This window comes from Hypanus sabinus, chromosome 27 (genome assembly GCF_030144855.1).
Source record: "Hypanus sabinus isolate sHypSab1 chromosome 27, sHypSab1.hap1, whole genome shotgun sequence".
In the NCBI taxonomy this organism is placed as follows: Eukaryota; Metazoa; Chordata; class Chondrichthyes; order Myliobatiformes; family Dasyatidae; genus Hypanus; species Hypanus sabinus.
In genome coordinates, this window is record NC_082732.1 from 33715791 (window position 1) to 33735778 (window position 19988).

General features: G+C 44.0%; 1 protein-coding gene across 1 annotated transcript in view; it reads right to left on the reverse strand.

The window, feature by feature from the left end:
- arhgef16 (Rho guanine nucleotide exchange factor (GEF) 16) overlaps positions 1 to 13809 on the reverse strand; it is a 62247-nt gene extending 48438 nt beyond the window's left edge. Inside the window, exon 1 of the mRNA XM_059952180.1 lies at positions 13573 to 13809. The gene's annotated coding sequence lies outside the window, so the exon portion shown is untranslated. The remainder of the gene's footprint in view (positions 1 to 13572) is intronic.
- Positions 13810 to 19988: the final 6179 nt, after the last annotated feature.

Below are 19988 nucleotides of genomic sequence, written 5' to 3' on the forward strand. Positions count from 1 at the left end.
ACCTCATTTATACCGATGGCTGAGAAGAACATGGTGATCTGCCTCAATGACCATCATTCAGCAACATTTAAAAACACAGTGATGAAGTGTTTAGAGAGGATGGTGATGAAACATATCAACTCCTGCCTGAGAAACAGCTTGGATCTGTTCCAAGTTGCCTATGGCACAACAGGTCCACAGCAGATGCCACTTCATTGGCCATTCACTCAACCCTGGAATATTTGCAGAGCAAAAATGCATTTATCAGGATGCTCCTTGTTGACTATAGCTTGGCACAATCCCTTCAAACTAATCAATAAGCTTCAAGACTTTAGCCTCAATACCTCCTCATGGAATTGGATCCTCAATTTCCTCACCTGCAGACCCCAGTCAGTTTGGATTGGCACCAACATCTCCTCCACAATCTCCATCACCACCAGGGCACCAAAAGACCGTGTACTTATTGCCCTGCTCTACTCCTTTTACACTTATGCAGAGCTTCAATGCCATTTTCAAGTTTGCTGATGACACCACTGCCATTGACGAATCAGCATATAGGCGAGAGAATGAAAATCTGACTAAGTGGTGTCATAACAACCATTTCTCACTCCATGTCAGCGCACGGAGCTGATTATTGACTTCAGGAGAAGGGAACCAGAGGTCCATAAGCCAGCCCTCATTGGAGGGTCAGAGTGCAGAGGGTCAGCAACTTCTAATTTCCTTGGTGTTATCATTTCAGAGGACATTTCCTGAGTCCAGCATGCAAGTGCAATTATGAAGAAAGCATGGCAGTGCTTCTTCTTCCTTAGACGTTTGTGTAGAATTAGCATGACATCTAAAACTTTGACAAACTTCTACCAATGTGTGGTGGAAAGAATATTGACTGGTTGCATCACAGCCTGCTATGGCAACACTAATGCCCTTGAATGGAAAATCTGACAAGAAGTAGTGGATATGGCCCAGTCCATCATGGGTAGAGCCCTTCCCACCATTGAAAACATCTACACAGAGCGTTGTCCCAGGAAAGCAGCATCCATCATCAGGGATGCCCACCACCCAGGTCATACACTTTTCTCACTATTGCCATCAGAAAGAAAGTACAGGAGCCTTAGAACTCACACTATCAGGTTCAGGAACAGTTATTACCCCTCAGTCATCAGGCCCTTGAACCAAAGGTGATAACTTCACTCGCCCCTTCATTGAAATGTTCCCACAACATATGGACTCACTTTCAAGGACTCTTCATCTCATACTTTAAATATTTATTGTTTTCTCGTTTATTATTATTACTTTCTTTTTGTATTTGCACAGTTTGTTGTCTTTTGCACACTGGTTGTACATCCAATTGGTACAGTCTTTCACTGATCCTATTGTGGTTATTATTCTATTATGGATTTGTCTAGTATGCCCAGAAGAAAATGAATCCCAAGGTTGTGTATAGTGACAAATATGTACTTTGATAGTAAATTTACTTTGACATTTAGGGGAGTCAAAGGCTTTGCTTCACCTGGCTGACGTATACTGGCAATCCAATTGCCTGTACGGCCAGTTTTGCGTCTTTTAAGGGTTGCAGCAGCTTAAAAAGGAACTGGGGGGGGGGGGGGGGGAGAGAAGCGGGAGAAGAATTTAGCTCTGAATTTAATCTCACCTAGACCAGAGTTTACCAACTCTGCAAATGGCGTCAGACCTACCAGAGTTGGAACAAGGGCCAAGAAAACACGAGTTTGCAATGTCTGTTCAGACTGGATGGCTTTTGTTTTCCTATGGCCTATGCTTTGAACAGCAGGAAATAAAGAACAGTATTTCATTCAAATGTGCAACCTTCAGCAATCAAATAGACAGCCAACATCATTAGTAGACTGGCTGTTAGGACCACCAGGAATGATGGCAATCAGTTTTTTTTAAAACAGTTTGGGAGAGGTTAAGAGGTTGGCCTTTTTTCCTTAACTACTACTAACAGATTTCTTCAGCTAGCAGAACACTCAGAAACACTCAAGACACTGCAGATGCTGGAATCTGAAGTGAAAAAAAAAGCAACAAGGTGTTGGAGGAACTCAGTGGGTCAGGCAGCATCTGTGGAGGGAATTGTAATGTCAGTGTTTTGGATCAAGATCCTTTATAGGGACTGAAAGATAGATAGATCACCAGTACAAAAAAAAAATGAAGGGGAAAGGATGAATGAGAAACTTCATAAGTTACGTAATCCAGGTTTATCAACTCAGGAAATGGCATCAGGACTACCAGAGCTGGAGCGAGGGCCAAGTAAACATCCGAGGAGGAGTGATAGGTGGATATGGTGGGAAAGGTGGAAGAGCAATAGAAGCTGGGAGATGGTAGATGGAGGAAAAAAGGGGCCGAGGTTGATGGAATCTGATTGGAGGGGAAGGTGGGAGCATAGGTGGAACTCCCAAGGTGGTTGTCACATTTGTCAGAACCAATTAAGTGTATTGAATCAAAGGTGCTCCAAACAGATTCATTTCATCATTGGCCACACGTGGCCCAATTACAGAAGTTTTAGGACAAACCAAGCCCGGTGATAATTATTATCGTTGATGATTTCATTTAACGTCCCAAGAAACAAGCCCTTTGCTGCATCATGCTTGCATCAACCATAATTCTACCTGACCAGCACAGGCTCTATATCCCTCTATTTTGTGCCTGTTCATATGTCTGTCTAAATGCCTCCTAAACATTGCTGTTCTATTTGCCTGTACCACCTCGACTGGAAGTGTATTCCAAGCAACTACCATCCTTTTGGTTAAAAAAATTGTCTTGCAAAGCTTCCTTTAAACTATTCCTCTCTCACCTCAAATCTATGTCCTCTAGCATTTAATGTTTCCGCCCTGGGGAAAAAATGTTTTGACAACCTACTCTGACTATACGTCTCTCATCATCAGATTTTATGGCAGATAACGCATAAAAAAGTTCTTTTTTTTTGGTTCAAACACGTCTCATATTCACAGATCGATAGGGAGGCTCCACTTGGTGTGAACTTGTTAAATGTCTTCACCCGAAGCCCAGTCACCGTATACAAGAAAGTACCGATGATAAGGAAGTGAGGAAGGAGAGGGGTTGGGGTCTATGATGGTGGGAGACAAGTGTTGAAATAGTCAGGCCTGAAGGTAGCCTATACTCTAGCAAATGTCTACAGATACACGGTGGAGAGTCATCCTGTTGGGTTGCATCACCACCCGGTACGGAGGCTCCAGCCTGCATCATCGGAAGAGGCTGAGGGAGTTGCAGACTCTCCCAGCTCTGATAAGTTTTGTAACTACAGAAACTAATTGAGAGAAAAACACAGGAGCCAAGATACTTGCCTACTGAATTTTTCCTCTCTTTTTATTTTAAGAAGGTGACATGGTGGCATAATGATGTTTGCCATTCACATACTTCCTACAGACGACACAAAATGAATATTGTAAACAAAGATGCTTAATCAAACAAGATATTTACAATATCACTCAAATATTACTGAAGTAGTGAATACACTCACACAGTATACTATGTAATACAACTACTATAGACATCCGCAGCACAGTAAATTTTTAATTGTCCCCATTCCAACCCAAAGATTTAATTGTTGTGGAGGATTTCATACTTTACTGGGATAACGTCTTTTCTGACAAGGGGAGTCACTTTGTTTGGAAGGTGGTTGTGAAATAATCTCAGGCTCGTAGTGGTAGTGGTAGGAGTTGACTCTGGGACTGCAGGAAGTGGTCCTGACAGCTCTGGCCACCTTTCTTCCCTACCAATTGCACTGCCCTCCTCAACTGATTCAATGTGCTGCCTCCAAAGGACATAAGGTGCAAACTCCACCGTGCCGGAGAGTGGTCCAGTTCTTTCCTTAATCCTGCCAAGTACCCACCTCTGTAGTCCCTCCTCACAACTGCTTGTCTGGGAGTGAAACGTAGAACCTCCTTGATTGAGGAGCCCTGAATTTGTCTCAGCTGCTTGTACTGCATATTCCATCTGAGACCGGGTTTCAGGAGATCCAAGCATGAGCACATGAAGACCCATGAAGAGCGTAGCTGGTGAGTTGTTGGCTGTGGAGCGTGCTGGATTACGGCATGCCAGGAGGAAATTGGGAAGCTTCTGATTCAAACGGTGTTAACGTAGCGTGCTCTACTGGCATCGCTCACAGTGTGTTCTTAAAATCAAAGCTTTCTGCCCAGCCATTTGTAGCTGGGCGGTGCAGTGCAGATGGAATACGACTTATACCGTTCATTGTCTGGAATGACTGAAACTGTTCCGCACCAAACTGTGGCCCATTGTCACTGACTAAATGATCTGGAACACCGATCTTTGAGAAGAGAGTTCCCAACAACATTTGCAGTGTGGCTGTAGTGAAGGCTATTAGGAACACTTCAGGCCACTCTGTAGCTGCATCCGCTATAACCAAAAAAAATCTGTGCTCATGAATAGTCCAGCAAAATCCACATGAATCTTCTGCTAGGGCAATGTAGGCCATTCCCAGGGATGAAGAGGCTCTTCCGGACATGCTGGCATCCCATACAGAGCATGGCCATCTGCTTGATCTTCTGAGCTACCCAGGCCACCAGGCAAAGCTTAGAACCAATGCTTTCATTTTGACCTCATCTAGGTGACCGGCACTTAGCTCCTCCAACACTTCAGCTCTCAGCTTGGATGGTACAACTCTCAATCCCCACATCAGGCAACCTGTCAAGGGCAAGTTCATCCCGGCACTGATAAAGTTGGGGGAACTGGACATTTCTCCAAGAAACAGAGCTCATCACTGCTTTCATGTTGTTGCTGCTAGTGAAACACCTTTCTATGGATTGAAAATGGACACCAGTGGTTGACGGTCTGAAATGAGGGCAAATTCCCCTGTGTAAGTACTGGGTGAAATGTTTTACATCCCAAATCAGACTCAAGGCCTCTCTGTCGACCTATGTGGAAATTTTCTCTGCAGCGCTAAGGGAATGGGACACAAAAGCTATGGGGCATTCCCTTCCATCACTCATTACATGTGACACAATTGCACCTGTAGACGAGTCGTCACAGGCAAGCTTCACTGGATGCTGTGGATCATAATGTGTGTGTTGCGTAATCATTTCCTTTACCTTTTCAAAGGCCACACTGCTTCACCCAGTGTCATTTCTTCCAGATCTGTAGTAAACGAGCTCAAGGGCTGGAGCACAGTAGCCAGGTTTGTCAGGAACCTGTTATACACAATCCTAAAAAGGACCACAACTGTGACATGTGCTTTGGCCTTGAGGCTTGAACTTTCTCAGCACACCTGTGTAACCTTTGTGCGTCAATGGTGAGACCACAGTAAGTGATGCTTGAGTTAAAGAATTCCCACTTGCTGTGTCATGCTCTGAGCTAATAATCTTCTACACTTTTCAGCATTGCTTTGAGATTTTGGAAATGTTCTTTGTCATCCATCTCCATCTGTCAGCCTCAGCAAAGTCCACCTTGCTGAAGTGTTTTCCTCCAGAAAGGTTTGCAAAGATATCTTCTATCATCACTCTCATATGTCATGTTTCTTTTTGTGGTGGCAGTACTTGCAATATATAAAATTACTACAGTATTGTGCAAAAGTCTAGATATACACTATATAAATTTAAATTTTGAAGCATACTGTATGCTTTTCCACCCAATGCACTCAGCAAAACTGGCACTCATTTCTCATCCGCTATTCCCTTTGCTTTAAAATACTGCTCAATTCATTCAATTTACATCATCTAGTTATCTGTTGTGCAATTGAATGCGCCTAACTTTCTGGTGTAGCCAGCCATTTCTGTTTTAAAAGTTATCATTATCACCCAATACTCACTGTCTCTGAATCCAAGAATTTCAGCTGTTTGCTGTCTTCTTTAAAAAAAAAATCAAATGTCTCTCTCCCTTTCTAAAAATATCCTGCAGTCCAACAGGTAGATAGTGGTTTCCTTAAGACCATAAGATATAGGAGCAGAATTAGGCCATTTGACCCATCAATTCTGTTCCACCATTTCATTATGGCTGATCCATCTTCCCCCTCAGCTGTAACCTCCTGCCTTCTCCCTATATCCCTTGATGCCCTATCTTGGGTTCGTTAAAACTTTCTTGTCACCGCTGTTATGTTTTGTAACTCCAGAAATTAATTGAAAGAAAAAACACAGGAGCAAAGTCAAGTGCTCACAAGTGACATGGTGGCATAATGACCTATGCCATTCACATACATCCTACTTATAACTCATAACGATTTATGTAAACAAAGAATCCTTAATTAAACATTTACAATATTTCTGAAATACTGAATGCACTACAAGTTCCAGCATGGGCACAAGCCTCTCCTTTTGAGGACATACTCAAAAGGCGATGCCTCAGGAAAGTAGCATCCACTATTAAAGACCTTTACTATCCAGAACATGGTCTCTTCTTATTGCTACCATCAGGAGGTGGTACATGAGCCTGAAGACCCACACTCAGCGTCTTAGTGAGTGTGGGTCTTCCCACTCTGCTATCAGATTTCCAAATGGTTCATGAACACCATCGTGCTATTCCTCTTTCTCGCTTACTAGTCTTGATTGCAACTTTGTTTTTTCCTTCCCTGTCTTGCACTGTACTGCTGCCAAGAAGCCACAAATTTTATAACACGTCAGTGATGATAAATCTGATTCAGACTCAGAAGGAAATTTCAACAGTAGAGACGCTTGGGGCAGGAGTAGAGCTGCAAGATAATAAAGGGGAAATCAGGGAAGAAGGGGTGGTCTTGGTGGCTATCTCAGGGTCATACTATACATAGCCCCGACTACAAACCGGTTCATCCTCAGACTGTTACCAGTGATACCTCAACATCACTAAAAGTGCACTACGCAAGCCCGTCACAATCAAGTTCCTTGTGTTATGATAGTATCAGCATTTTAAAATCTTTACTGACTGTAAAGGACTTTGAGAAGTCTGGATGACACCAGTACTGTATAAACAGAAGCTTTCCTTTCTATTCTGCTTGTGGAAGTTGGCCTGTCCCAATAACTGAAACCTGCAAATGATCAACGGCAATCACCGACTCAAGACCCGACATGTTTACAGAGCGAGTTTGGCAAGCAAGACATAGTTTGTGCTTTCACAGTTTCCGTGTTCATGTGGCACTCAAAGTGAGGGAGATGTGACCAGACCACCTCAAAATTTACCTCCATTTTTCCCAATTGCAGCATGCTCCTGGTGGGCTGGATAGGGTGCAACAGGAAACAAAGTCACTTTCGCATTTGTAGATGGCCTTCCCAAAAACCAGTCACCAACACTTTCATTTTGACGTAAAGGCACTTTAATTGCAGTTATTGTAATCAGATAACAAGCTGGTATTGTTTAGTAGGGCAACACTGGAGCATAGGGTTTAGCGTAATGATTTCAGCTTCAGCAATCGGGATTCAATTCCTTTTACTGTAAGGAACTTGAACACGCTCCTCATGTCCACATGGGTTTCCTCCAGGTGCTCCGGTTGTGGGCATACTACATTGACGCAAAAACATGGTGACACTTGGGGCTGCCCCAGCACATCCTTGGACTGTGTTGGCCATTGATGTAAATGAATCATTTCACCGTATTTTTCAATGTACTTGTGACAAATAAAGCTAATCTTTACATCAAGGAGAACCTCCTGTATCTTCACTCTGCTCCTCAAGCTGTGCCTTTGCATCTTTCGTGTACACCTGACAGGGCAGAATGAGGCTTCGTTCAATGTCAATTTCTCAAATGCCTCCAACCTTGCAGTTCTTTTTTAGGTCTTAACATAGACTCTGGGCACAAGGCGAGAGGGCAAGTTGAACTCACAACCTTTTGATTCCAGGGACAAAGGTGTAAACAATCAAGTCACTTCAGACTGGGATCAACAGCTGTTGTTATGATTAAAATATTGCTTTACAAAGTCAGGGTGTGGCAAGCCCTAACTTTAATTTCAGTTTCATTCAAAGAGCAGTAACTTTTGAAACCCAGTGAAGGAAAGAAAAATACAGGCGATTATTCCCTAGTCACCGCTCAGTGGTAATCTGAGCTTTACGAAAGGTGATTTCCAACTGCGAAGATAGACCTGTTTATATGTCCATTGCTCAAGAGCGCTCCATTGGGTAAATGCTAATAGAAGGTTGAAGGAAGGTTTCACGCAGAGAGTGGTGGGAGTGTGGAATGAGCTGCCAGACGAAGTGGTGAATGCGGGCTCACTTTTGACATTTAAGAAAAACTTGGACACGTATATGGATGAGAGGGGTTTGGCGGGATATGGCCCAGGTGTAGGTCAGTGGGACGAGGCAGAAAAATGGTTTGGCACAGCCAAGAAAGGCCAAAAGGCCTGTTTCTCTGCTGTAGTGTTCTATGGAAATTCTTGAAAGATTTCTGAAAGTTCTGAGGTTGTGCCTTTGGGGAGAAAGCACGTTACGAAGAACATGAGAAATCCGGCAGGAAATGACTTGGCTTTGCTCTTTTTTTCAATATGCCAGGGGCTTGAACCTATAGCTGGCTGACCCGAGAGATGAAGTTGTTACCAAATACTTCTCCCTGATAAAGACATCCGTCTTCAAAAGTTATTTTCAAATCAATAACAAATTTCATGACACATTTAAGTGATAATGAACCTGATTCTGAACAGTATTTGGAGGTTGAGAACAAAATCAGAATAAGACAGTTTGTTGGCAAGTCATCGGCTTGGGAAACAGCAAATAGTCCAAATCGCATTCATCCATGCAGTTTCCATATCTTTTCATCTTAACTCAACCTATTCTTGCATTTTGAAAGATTGTCCTGTAGTGAGCATTGATGTGCCCGCCCAACCTCACAACACTTGTGTGAAGATATTTCAACCACCTTACTATCTATTTACTTTTAATTTTGTTCCCACCCCTCAACCCTTACCATTTCTCTAATACTCCACTGCTACACACTGAGCGTGCAGCTTTCAGATGGGACATCAAGCCAAGGATCCAGTTAATCTCTCAAATAGACATAAAAGGTGCCACAACACTATTTCTTAAAAAAGCAGGGTGTTCTGTCTTTTATCCCAAGCAATATTTCATCTATAGGTGAAGATGGCATTCATTTTGTCTCTGGGTGTATGAAAGCAGTTTTCCTATTGCTGGTTTAGGAGATGGTAATGACATTTCCTGTGACAAACTGCACGGAGACCCCTCTGAGGTCACCCCAATTGGACCTATTATGTGATGTCTCTTGCGAATCCCCATCTTCTTTGTCAACTTCAAAAGAAAAACTCATGGAGTTGATAAGGAATAGTATTTTTGATTCTATTGCATTTGTGAATGTTTTCCTGTGAAAATCTGCAAGAAAATGAATCTCAAGGTAGTATCTAGTGACATATACAGTATGTATTTTGATAATACACTTACTTTGACCTTCGAAATCCAGGAGACAGCAACAATACACAATGTGCATTGATGACACAATATCTTTTACACCATCAATCATGAGGGACTCCCTTTCATCTTGCATTTGCTCGAACGCATGACCTAGCTAATAAATCTACAACAGAATCTCTTTGTGGGTGTGAAGCAAAACTCTATCTCTAGCCCCTCGCTTTTCTCAATCCTTCTCACTGTGATACTGCACGTCACCTTGAATAAACTTCCCAGAGTGAAGCTTAACTGCAGAATAAATGGGAAACTATTCAACTGACACGAGGAAATCTGCAGATGCTGCAAATTCAAGCAACACACACAAAATGCTGGTGGAACACAGCAGGCCAGGCAGCATCTATAGGGAGAAGCACTGTCAACGTTTCGGGCTGAGACCCTTCATCAGAACTAACTGAAAGGAAAGTTAGTAGGAGATTTGAAGGTAGGAGGGGGAGGGAAAATGCGAAATGATAGAAGACCGGAGGGGGTGGGGTGAAGCTGAGAGCCAGAAAGGTGATTGGCAAAAGGGATAGAGAGCTAGAGAAGGGAAAGGATCATGGGACGGGAGGCCTAGGGAGAAAGAAAGGGAAAGGGGAGCACCAGAGGGAGATGGAGAACAAGCAGTGTTGGGCAGAGAGAGGAAAAAAACAGGGGGGAAAAACTAAATACATCAGGGATGGGGTAAGAAGGGGAGGAGGGACATTAACGGAAGTTAGAGAAGTCAATGTTCATGCCGTCAGGTTGGAGGCTACCCAGCCGGTATATAAAGTGTTGTTCCTCCAACCTGAGTGTGGCTTCATCTTGACAGTAGAGGAGGCCATGGATGGACAAATCAGAATGGGAATGGGATGTGGAATTAAAATGTGTGGCCACTGGGAGATCCTGCTTTCTCTGGTGGACAGAGCGTAGGTGTTCAGCGAAATGGTCTCCCAGTCTGCATCGTGTCTCACCAATATATAGAAGGCTGCACCGGGAGCACCGGACGCAGTATACCACACCAGCCGACTCACAGGTGAAGTGTCGCCTCACCTGGAAGGAGTGTCTGGGGCCCTGAATGGAGGTGAGGGAGGAAGTGTAAGGGCAGGTGTAGCACTTGTTCCACTTACAAGAATAAATGCCAGGAGGGAGATTGGTGGGAAGGGATGAGTGGGGGACGAATGGACAAGGGAGTCGCGTAGGGAGCGATCCCTGTGGAAAGCAGAAGTGGGGGGGAGGGAAAGATGTGCTGTCACCACAGTTTTACTCATTAAGCTGTAGTACGGAGATAATACTTTTGTGTCTGCAAGTTCAGAGTCTGAGCTCCCAGTCAATGCCAACTTGGTCACCCAAGCCTTCAACATCAGCCAACAAAAGGATCTCTGAATGTCTGTTCCTATTTCACAATGCCACAGTCACACTAGAAAGGCCACAAATCAAGACTCTGGAAATCGCTGAATATCTATTTTATGTTTTTTAGTTTTCGAGATACAGTGGTGAACAGGCCCTTCCAGCCCAGCAACCCACCTATTCGGATGGCATCCATTAGTCTCGTGAGATCATAGATCTGTGCCTGGAAAGCCTTGCTTCAATCTCTATTTAACCCAACACTAATCAGAGGACAATTTACAAAGACCAATTAACCAGAACATCTTTGGACTGATGAGGGAAACCAGAACACCTGCACTCATAGCAAGGACATGAAACTTCCTACAGGTGGAGCTGGAATTGAACTCTGAAATCTAACATCCCAAGCTATTATAGCATCATGCTTACTGTGACACTAGCATGGTGTCCCAATATATCAAGAGCCACCTCACAATTAAAAGAGATAGCAATGATGATTCTCACCATTGCTTTCTGCACGCAAGAACAGCACTTGGCTACCTAAGGTGGTTGATGATCAAGACTTCAAAACTAGTATAAAGATTAGTCCTAAGCACAAGTAACTCTACAGATGCTGAAGATCTTCAGTAGCACACACAAATTACCTGAATGACTCAGCAAGTCAGGCAGCATCTACCAAGGAGAATAAACAGTTGATGTTTCAGGCTGAAACCCTTCATCAGAACTGGAAAGCAAGGGTCGAGAAGCCAGAATAAGGTGGGAGTAGTGGAGGGAGAACAAGCTGACAGGCGATCTGTGAGAATGGGTGAGGGGTGGGGGGGTTGAAGAAAGGGCATAGGTGGACGAGGTGAAGTGCGGAAGAAGGAATCTAACATGAGAGGCAGGCATACCACGGAAGAAAGGGAAGGAGGAGGGGCACCAGAGGGAAGCGATGGACAGGTGAGGAGAAGGGGTGAGAGGATAACTAGAGTGGTGAATGAAAAAAGAGAGGAGGGGGAGAAATTACCAGAAGTTGGAAAAATTTAAAGCTCTTGCCCTGATCTTTGAGGCTACCCAGACAGAATATGAGGTGTTGCTCCTCCAACTCATCATAGGCAGTAGAGGAGTCCATGGACAGCAGAGATCGAGATAGAGGTGGAGGACATTTCTTGAAACCAATAGCACTGTTGCCGCTCATGTGGCCTCCTGGTGTGATACATTACCACAATAATTAAGGGACTTGCCCTCCCTGTCCAGTAGCAGAAGAATCCTCCCCCCACCAAGCCCTTGTGGTGGCTGCACCCAGCTTCAGTGTATCTCTCACCACGTACTCCTGCAGCCTGGAACGTGCCAGCTTTCAGTATTGCTCTACAAACATCCACAGGACTTGGAAAGGTCACAGACGGGACCCGAAAATGATGGCGAGTACCACCCATGCTGATCCAACAATATCTGCCTGGTCCACTTCCAGGAGAAGTGAACAAAAATCTGAACCCAAGACTATATTCTCAACCTAGTTAGGCTCGGCCAGCTCCAATGGGCAGGCCACATCATTTGCATGCTCAGCACAAGATGTAGACACTCTATGTCAAGTTCTGCCATGGCAAATGGATGAAGTAAAAGATTGAATATCATGCTCAGAAACAACCTCGAGGAAATAGAACATCCACACCTGGGCCAGGGCCATTCAGGACTCAGCAGGCGCTTCAGTACGGGGCTGAAACGTTTAGACTCTGGTGTTTCGTGAGGCCAGAGTAACGGCAGAAGGAGATCGTCAACTCCCCTGCCCTACATGGACACACCAAACCTCTGGGCAAGTCTAAGACCCAGTTCTGGTCACATCGGAATCCGAGTAGCACCAAGTCTACTTACTGATGAGATTTATCCAAAAGCCAACACCGAACATTAAAATATGAGAATGCTAAAAACACACAGGTCAGGTAGCATTGGTGGAGAAACAGTTAGTGTCTTTGGTTGATGCTCAACCTGAATAATTTTCAGCATTTTCTGTATTTTTATATTCCACGTTTCCTGGCATTTTCGGTTTTTAAAAGTTTTTTTTTAATCAGTAAAACATAACATGGGCTTTAAAAGCACACACCAGGTTACTTCATAATAACTAGTTACCTCAAAAATACATTTTCACACAATGCTTTGAGATGTACATAGGGGCAAGTACAACATTTAAAAGATATTTGGACAGATACACGGATAGGTAAGGTTTAGGCAAATTTGTTTTGGTAAACTACTCGATGTAGACAATGACGTTTCCGTGAAGTGTATTTTATGAGGTGAGGTAGTGCCGAGTTGTATAAATGCAGTTGCACTTTCTCTTTAGAATCAACACGCAAAATGCTAGAGGAACTCAGCAGGTCAGGCAGCATCTAGGCAGAAGAATGGACAGCCGACTTTTCAGATCGAGACCTTCCATCCGGAGTCAAGAGAGGGTCTTGACAATCCATTTCCCTCCACAAATGCCGCCTGACGCATTAAGTTCGTCCAGCTTTGTGTGTGCGGTTCCAGATCTCAGCGTCCGGTGTCTCTTTTCTCATTGAGACCCTTCCCCAATAAAGGGCTTCTTTCTTATTTGATACAGGGTTTGACTCAGCTGCCGTTCCGTCCCTACCTCATTCACCGACTACCTCGCCCTTGTGGCCCAGAGTCAGGTTTTCAACGATAAGGCTTTGATTTATACATGAAATGAGCCATGCAAATTAAAGTTAGTGCTATCTCCGCTCCGCCGGCCGGGAAAGGAGAGCGGCCCGGCTGCGCAGGTTCGTGCCACCTGTGAACAAAGTTCCGCCTCCAACTTGCGCTAACCTCAGCAAGACATTTTGCAACCCTGAAGCAATTGTTGCAAAATGCTCAGGCAACTTTATCAGCTCCGCTGCGTGTCCGTTGAAAACTCGTTCCCTTCAGCAGAAAATAAAAGGCAATCTAGTTTTACCTTCAAGATAGAGTTACAAATCCCTTTTTTTGCAACTTTGGTGTTGACGCTCCATTCACTTTCGGTGACGCCGCTTGCAGTTGGGTGGAAAAGGTCGACACCAGCTTCCCAGCTGAGCTCCCCCGGGAAGAGCCGAGATCCCTCAGACCCCCCGGCCGACTTTCCCGGGAAGGGTTCCAGGGAGCGGGAAGCGCCCGAACTCTCAGCTCAGCAAAGAAACTTCCGCAATTTCGCCGCTGTCACTCAGCATGACGTCACTCCAGGTGTACAAGCGGAAAGGTGAAACTATGCAATCTTTAAGGCGAAGTCCATCGAAAGTCAACGACAGCTCCCTCTGGAGTGCTACGTGCAGTGTCCGTCGCCTTGGTTAAGGAAGGATATTAGGCGTTGGAAACAGTTTAGATCACAAACAAGAGAAAATCTGCAGAACCCAAGTAACACACACAAAATGCTTCGAACTTTTTTTTTTCCGTGGATGCTAAGTTCCTCCAGCATTTTGTGTGGGAAGCAGTTGAGACGGGTTTACTGCCCCAATACAATGAATGAGTGGATTGCTTTATGAGGAAAGATCAGACTGCCACGCACTGAAGGTTAGAAGAGAGAGACGGGCTTGGTAAAACCGTCAGATCTTTAGATGCAAAAAAAAAACTACTGCCGAAGAAGCTCAGCGAGTCAGGCAGCACGTGTTGAGGGAAATGGATAGTCAACGTTTCAGGGGTCGAGTTAACCGTTCATTTTCCTCCATCGAAACCACCTGGCCCGCTGAATTCCTCTAGCAGGTGTTTTTTTTCAGCTCCATTTTCTAGTATTTATTATGTCTCGGGTTCCTGAAGGATTGTGTGTTGAGAGGGTGTCTGTCGCCTTGTTGGAAGCATCAAGAACCGTGGTCACCTTACACTACCCTGAGATCCATTTTTGCAGGCATCCTCACTAAACAAACACAGTAGCGTAGAATAAATGAAAAGCCACACAAAACCATTGTGCAAAAGGGAACAATCTGTACAAATAATAAATCAGTAACACTGAGAACATGAGTTTCTGAGTCCCTAGTTTGTGAAATCTGGTCAGAGTCCAGGTGAGTGAAGTTATCACTAAGACAGGAGCCTGATAGTTGAAGGGTAATAAATAGCTGTTCCTGATCCTGGTGGTGTGGGACCTCCTTCCCGATGGCAACAGTGAAAAGAGAGCATGGTCCAGAGGGTGGGGTAGGTCCTTGATGATGGGTGCTTGTGGCAGCCCTCCTTGCAGATGTGCTCAATGGTGGTGAGGGCTTCCCTTCTGATGGACTGGGCCTATCCCTCTGTGGTAAACGATGTGTATACCTGTCTGGACACGCCCCTCTGCTGACTGCTTCTGTGGCTCCTCCCACAGACCCCTGAATAAAGGCGATTGGAGGCATTACTCCTCCCTCAGTCTCTAAGATGTTGTGGTCATGTTTGCAGCTAATAAAAACCTATCGCTCGCCTCCCGTCTCCGAGAGTTATTGATGGTGCATCTCCCTCACTATCTGTAAATTATGGAGAACTTAAAGGACAGAGTAGTTTCATTTATTCCCTAATAAAAACACAAAATGCTGGCAGAACTCAGCAGGCCAGACAGCATCTATGGGAGGAGGTAGTGACTACCTGCTGAGTTCTGCCAGCATTTTGTGTTTTTATTTATTTCCAGCATCTGCAGATTCACTAGTGTCATCTATTCCCTATTTATTTGTTCATATTGCTGGCAGGCTGGGTTGTTAGCTGCTGATTGAAGAATTGCTATGGGCACAGTGGACTGGGAGCTGCTGTATTTTGATGTGTTATTGGCAGGCTGCAATGAAATCTGGGTTTTTTTGCATCGGCTATGGTTTCAAGACTTGCTCCAAAACAAACTGCACCTCTTACGAAGCTGCATCAGTGGAGTCAGAGCACTAGGATCAACCCAACAGTGTGGAAATTTGGCCAGTAGAGCTTGACCGCAACATACAGGAAAGCCAAACTGGCCGTTGCTGTGTAGAATGGAAGAAGGAAGCAACAGTTCCACCAGTCAGCGCTTACCACTCACCCTCTCAGAGATGAGATAACTTAGTGTTCACCAAAGTGATTTTAACCCCAGAAAGCAGGTCCAAGCTAGGATCATGGAACTGAATCCCAGGGATGGAATTTTAGTCTCCCAGAATTACGTTTATCCTTCTTAGTGTATGCATCTCTCCAACCAATTTTCTGACTTACGCTATAGAAACAAGACTGGTCTTAACATGTTCCTAATGGTATTTTTTGTGCTTTTGAGAAATATCATCTACCACTGCACATCTCTGCAACCTATGATGTAATTATCACACCTGAAAGGGGCTACAGTTTGTTCAACTGGCCCCTCTCATAGCTTGAGAATTACCACTGATGGCGTTTCTTCCTGAATTTGTCCCCAGGGATCAATCCTTCACCTCCACATGCTGTCCCTTTGGCAATATCCTCCTTTCCTTGGCCAGTCCTTTAGGTCTGAGGATGACTTGTACCTGCTCCAGATCTACAGGTGCTGAAGCGAACCAGGAGTGCATTGTGGGACCTGCAGAGTCTCATATGGATGGACCAGCTTATGTTGTTGTGCTGCAAATCTATGCCTCCAGAAGGAGGAACATGCGCCATTATTCAGGGAGCAGCTCTTTGGCCACTGGGAGGAAGTGATCATGGAGGACGCTGGAGGTGACATCCCCTGACCACAGAGAGACCTACTACAGATAGAATTGCCTCAGAGTCCTGTGCAATGACTTTGCTTCCTGCACTGCCCAGTTCCATGGTGTCCCCCAAGATTCTAACTGCAACCTTCTCCAGTTTCCTGTCCAGAAGTTGCCTCATGGCGATGTTAACCAAACTCAAGTCCAACTCTATAGCCTTACACAATGTCTGTAATTCTATTAGTTTGGTAACAATTCTCCCATCAGTGACTGAGTCCCCATCAGGTGTCAAGCTCCCTTCAAATTACCACTTTGTGTCGCCCTATTCAGGTTGATATAAAAACTCCTACGGTACTCCTTCAAAGTGGAGCCGATGACTTAGCTAATAATTATCCCTCCAATCAACAGTACAAAATCAGTTTTCAGGTCAGTATCAGACTCTTGGAATCATTTCTACTTCTTTCCCAGGATTGCTAATCTTGATGAAGTTCTCTGCACTCTGGTGGGATTTCCACCGACCTGTCCCTTTTACTTTATACGTCCTCAGTGGTTTCTCTTTCCATTCTAGTCTTCAATATAAGGTGTTCACCAAGACTCAAAGTACTGCCATCAGGCTATTCTGTTTAATCCTATCACAGACATTCTCCTTGTTGTACCCTGTGCACCCCATACTCTATCCTACTGAAATGCAACCATTTGTTCTCAGTTCGAACATAAGGTGGATGGGGGGTCCAGAGACCTGAAACTTTGTTCCTTGTTCCACAAATGATGACTGGCCTGTTGGGTGTTTCCAAAGTTTTCACTGTTTCTATCCTCTACTACTTGTGCGAACTTGTCCTGCATAAAATTAACTTCTCCATTTTTATATTGTTTTGTATTTCCAATAAAAGTTGTTGTTCTTGCTGTTACAGTAAATACCAGGATTACTGTCACTAACATTCCATATCACTGAATTGGATTTTTTTTTCACGGTATGGATAACCTGTTCAACCAGGTAGGCCTTGTGTGGCTCGGTTTTCATCTGCAAGGGCATCATGGCTTGGTAAGGGTTTAAAAAAGACTTACTTGGCTTTCATTCAGATGCTGTTTTTAAGCTTCTAAAATCCATTCACAACTATTTCTTCAACTTAATCTGTTGATGTGTGGGTGCAAGTTTTACACAGTACAGTAAAGTCACAGAAATACAAACCAAAAGAAAAAAAATGGAACTGTTTCGGAGAAGAGTTGAACAAGGAGAACCCTGCCACTTTTTTGCCTGTTCCACATGATCTCTTTTGTCCGTTTTAGAAGTTGGACAGTGTTTCATTTTAACATCACTTCTCTCATTGGTGGATCATTCTGGTTTTTTCTAAAAGGTGGGCCCTTAATTCAGAGATGAGAGGGCAGCCACAAAGCCAAGGCTGGTATCACACACTGTTGTATAAACAAAATGTCAGTGGAGCTACAAAACACATGTTGTACAGTCATTTTTGTATTCATACTAAATAAAGACAAATAAACTTCTGGGAAGCAGAAAATCTTCAGAAACATATCCCGATAATATAGCATTAACGTAGCTTAAGGCATAATGTAATTTGACATAAGGTGAAACTAAAGATATAATCACCAATAAAAGAAGTTTTCACAATCTGCACTGTGAGAAAATATTACTGATTTTTAATATGTGCAAGTCTGTACGAGTGAGGTGACTCATGCTGGTTCTTCTGCTTCTGAGCCAGGATTTATGTATCTGTGTCTGTGTGCTCAGAAATGTTAGAATATGCATACACTCCATCGCCTTTTTATTAGGTGCAGGAGTGAAACCTGGTGTGGTCTGAGCTGCTGTAGCCGATCCATTTTTGGTTTTGATGTGTGGAGCATCCAGAGATCCTCTTCTGCACACCACTGTTATCTGAGTTACTGTTACCTTCCCGTCGGCTTGAACCAGTCTGGCCTTTCTCCTCTGACCTCTCTCATTAACAAGGCATTTTCGCCCATAGAACTGCCACATATTGGATTTTTTTTGTTTGTTTCTTTTTGCACCATTCTCTGTAAACTCTAGACTAGAGACTATTGTGTGTGAAAATCCCAGGAGATCAGCAGTTTCTGAGATACTCAAACCACCCTGTCTGGCACCAACAGTAATTTCACAGTCAAAGTCACTTAGACCAAATTCTGATGTTTGGTCTGAACAACAACTGAACCTCTTGACCACAACTGCGTGCTTTTATACATGGAGTTGCTGCCACATAATTGGCTGATTAGATATTTGCATTAACAGACAGGCATACAGGTGTACCTAATAAAGTGGCCAATGAATGTACATCCACAGGACTGAGAGAGTAAGCATAATTAAATTAGTGTATGCTTTCTGTGTATGAATGTATGTGTATATGTATACATGCTGTTGTCCATGGATTTGTTGAGAAGCACCTGTGTACAAATGTGCATCTGGTATGTGCATATTTGCATTTGATAGTGTGTTCTGTATTGCATTTGAGTATGATTGCATTTGTGTTTTGTGTGTCTATGTATGTGCAAGTCTGTAAAAGGTGAAAGAGTTATACAATTTGAAGGGAAACCGGAGTATACTGTAATGTATGGAATGTGTACAGGTGCTTTGTAACCTATATATGTATGTTGTTTCAGTTTGTCGTTTAAGTATCTTTATGTTTCAATGCCCTTGTTTGAGCATGAATTTCCCTGTTTTGGACTGTGTATAAATGATGTATATAGGACATGCATGCATATGTATAGTATATATGTTTCTGTATATGCCTGTGTATACATGTCTATTTTATGAAAATCAAAATAAAATTGCAGGTGCCGTACGGTGGATTTCTGGAGTTGAGATGAGAGCGATTGTGCTCGACACCTAGATCCTTGAACCTGAAATGTTAACTCAATTTCCACAGGGACACAAGACATTCTGAAGATGATGGAAATCTTGAGCAAAATATACAAAATGCCAGAGGAAAAGAGACATATGAGACAAAAAAATACACCTTTGATTGGACCTGGAATGGCCGCTGCGTCTGAGTGTGCTGTCATCTTCTTAGAAGTTAGACCTTGTGATTTTATCTATTTTAAATCCATCCAGCTTTACAAGCACCTCCCCATTCATTTTATCCCATTCAGTATCTTGACTACATCTTCGTTTGCTAAGACCGCACAAGCATCATCTGTGATGAAGATAAATGTAAATCTCACCCATACAAAATGCCTGTGTTTTCTCCCTGTGAAGCCTCCTCTTCATCGATGAGACCCGACGCAGATTGGGGGACCGCTTCGTCGAGCACCTCTGCTCTGTCCGCCACAACAGACACGATCTCCCGGTTGCCAACCACTTCAACTCTGCTTCACATTCCCATTCAGATATGGCCTCCTCTACTGCCATGATGAGGCCAAACTCAGGTAGGAGGAGCAACACTCAGATACCATCTGGGTAGTCTCTAGCCCCATGGCACGAACATTGAATTCTCCAACTTCCGGTAATTCCCTCCCCCTCCCTTCCCCTATCCCAGTTTCACTCTGCCTCCTCCTCCAGCTGCCTATCACCTCCCTCATGGTTCCGCCTCCTTCTACTACCCAGAGTGCTCTCCCCTTACATTCCTTCTTCACCTTTCCTGCCTATCCCCTCCCTGCTTCCCTTCCCCCACCCCTTGATCTTTCCCCCTTACAGGTTTTTCACCTGGCGCTTCCCTGCCTTCTCCTTTCCACCCTCCCCACTCCCTCTTCAGTCCTGATGAAGGGTCTCGACCCGAAACGTTGACTGCTTGTTTCC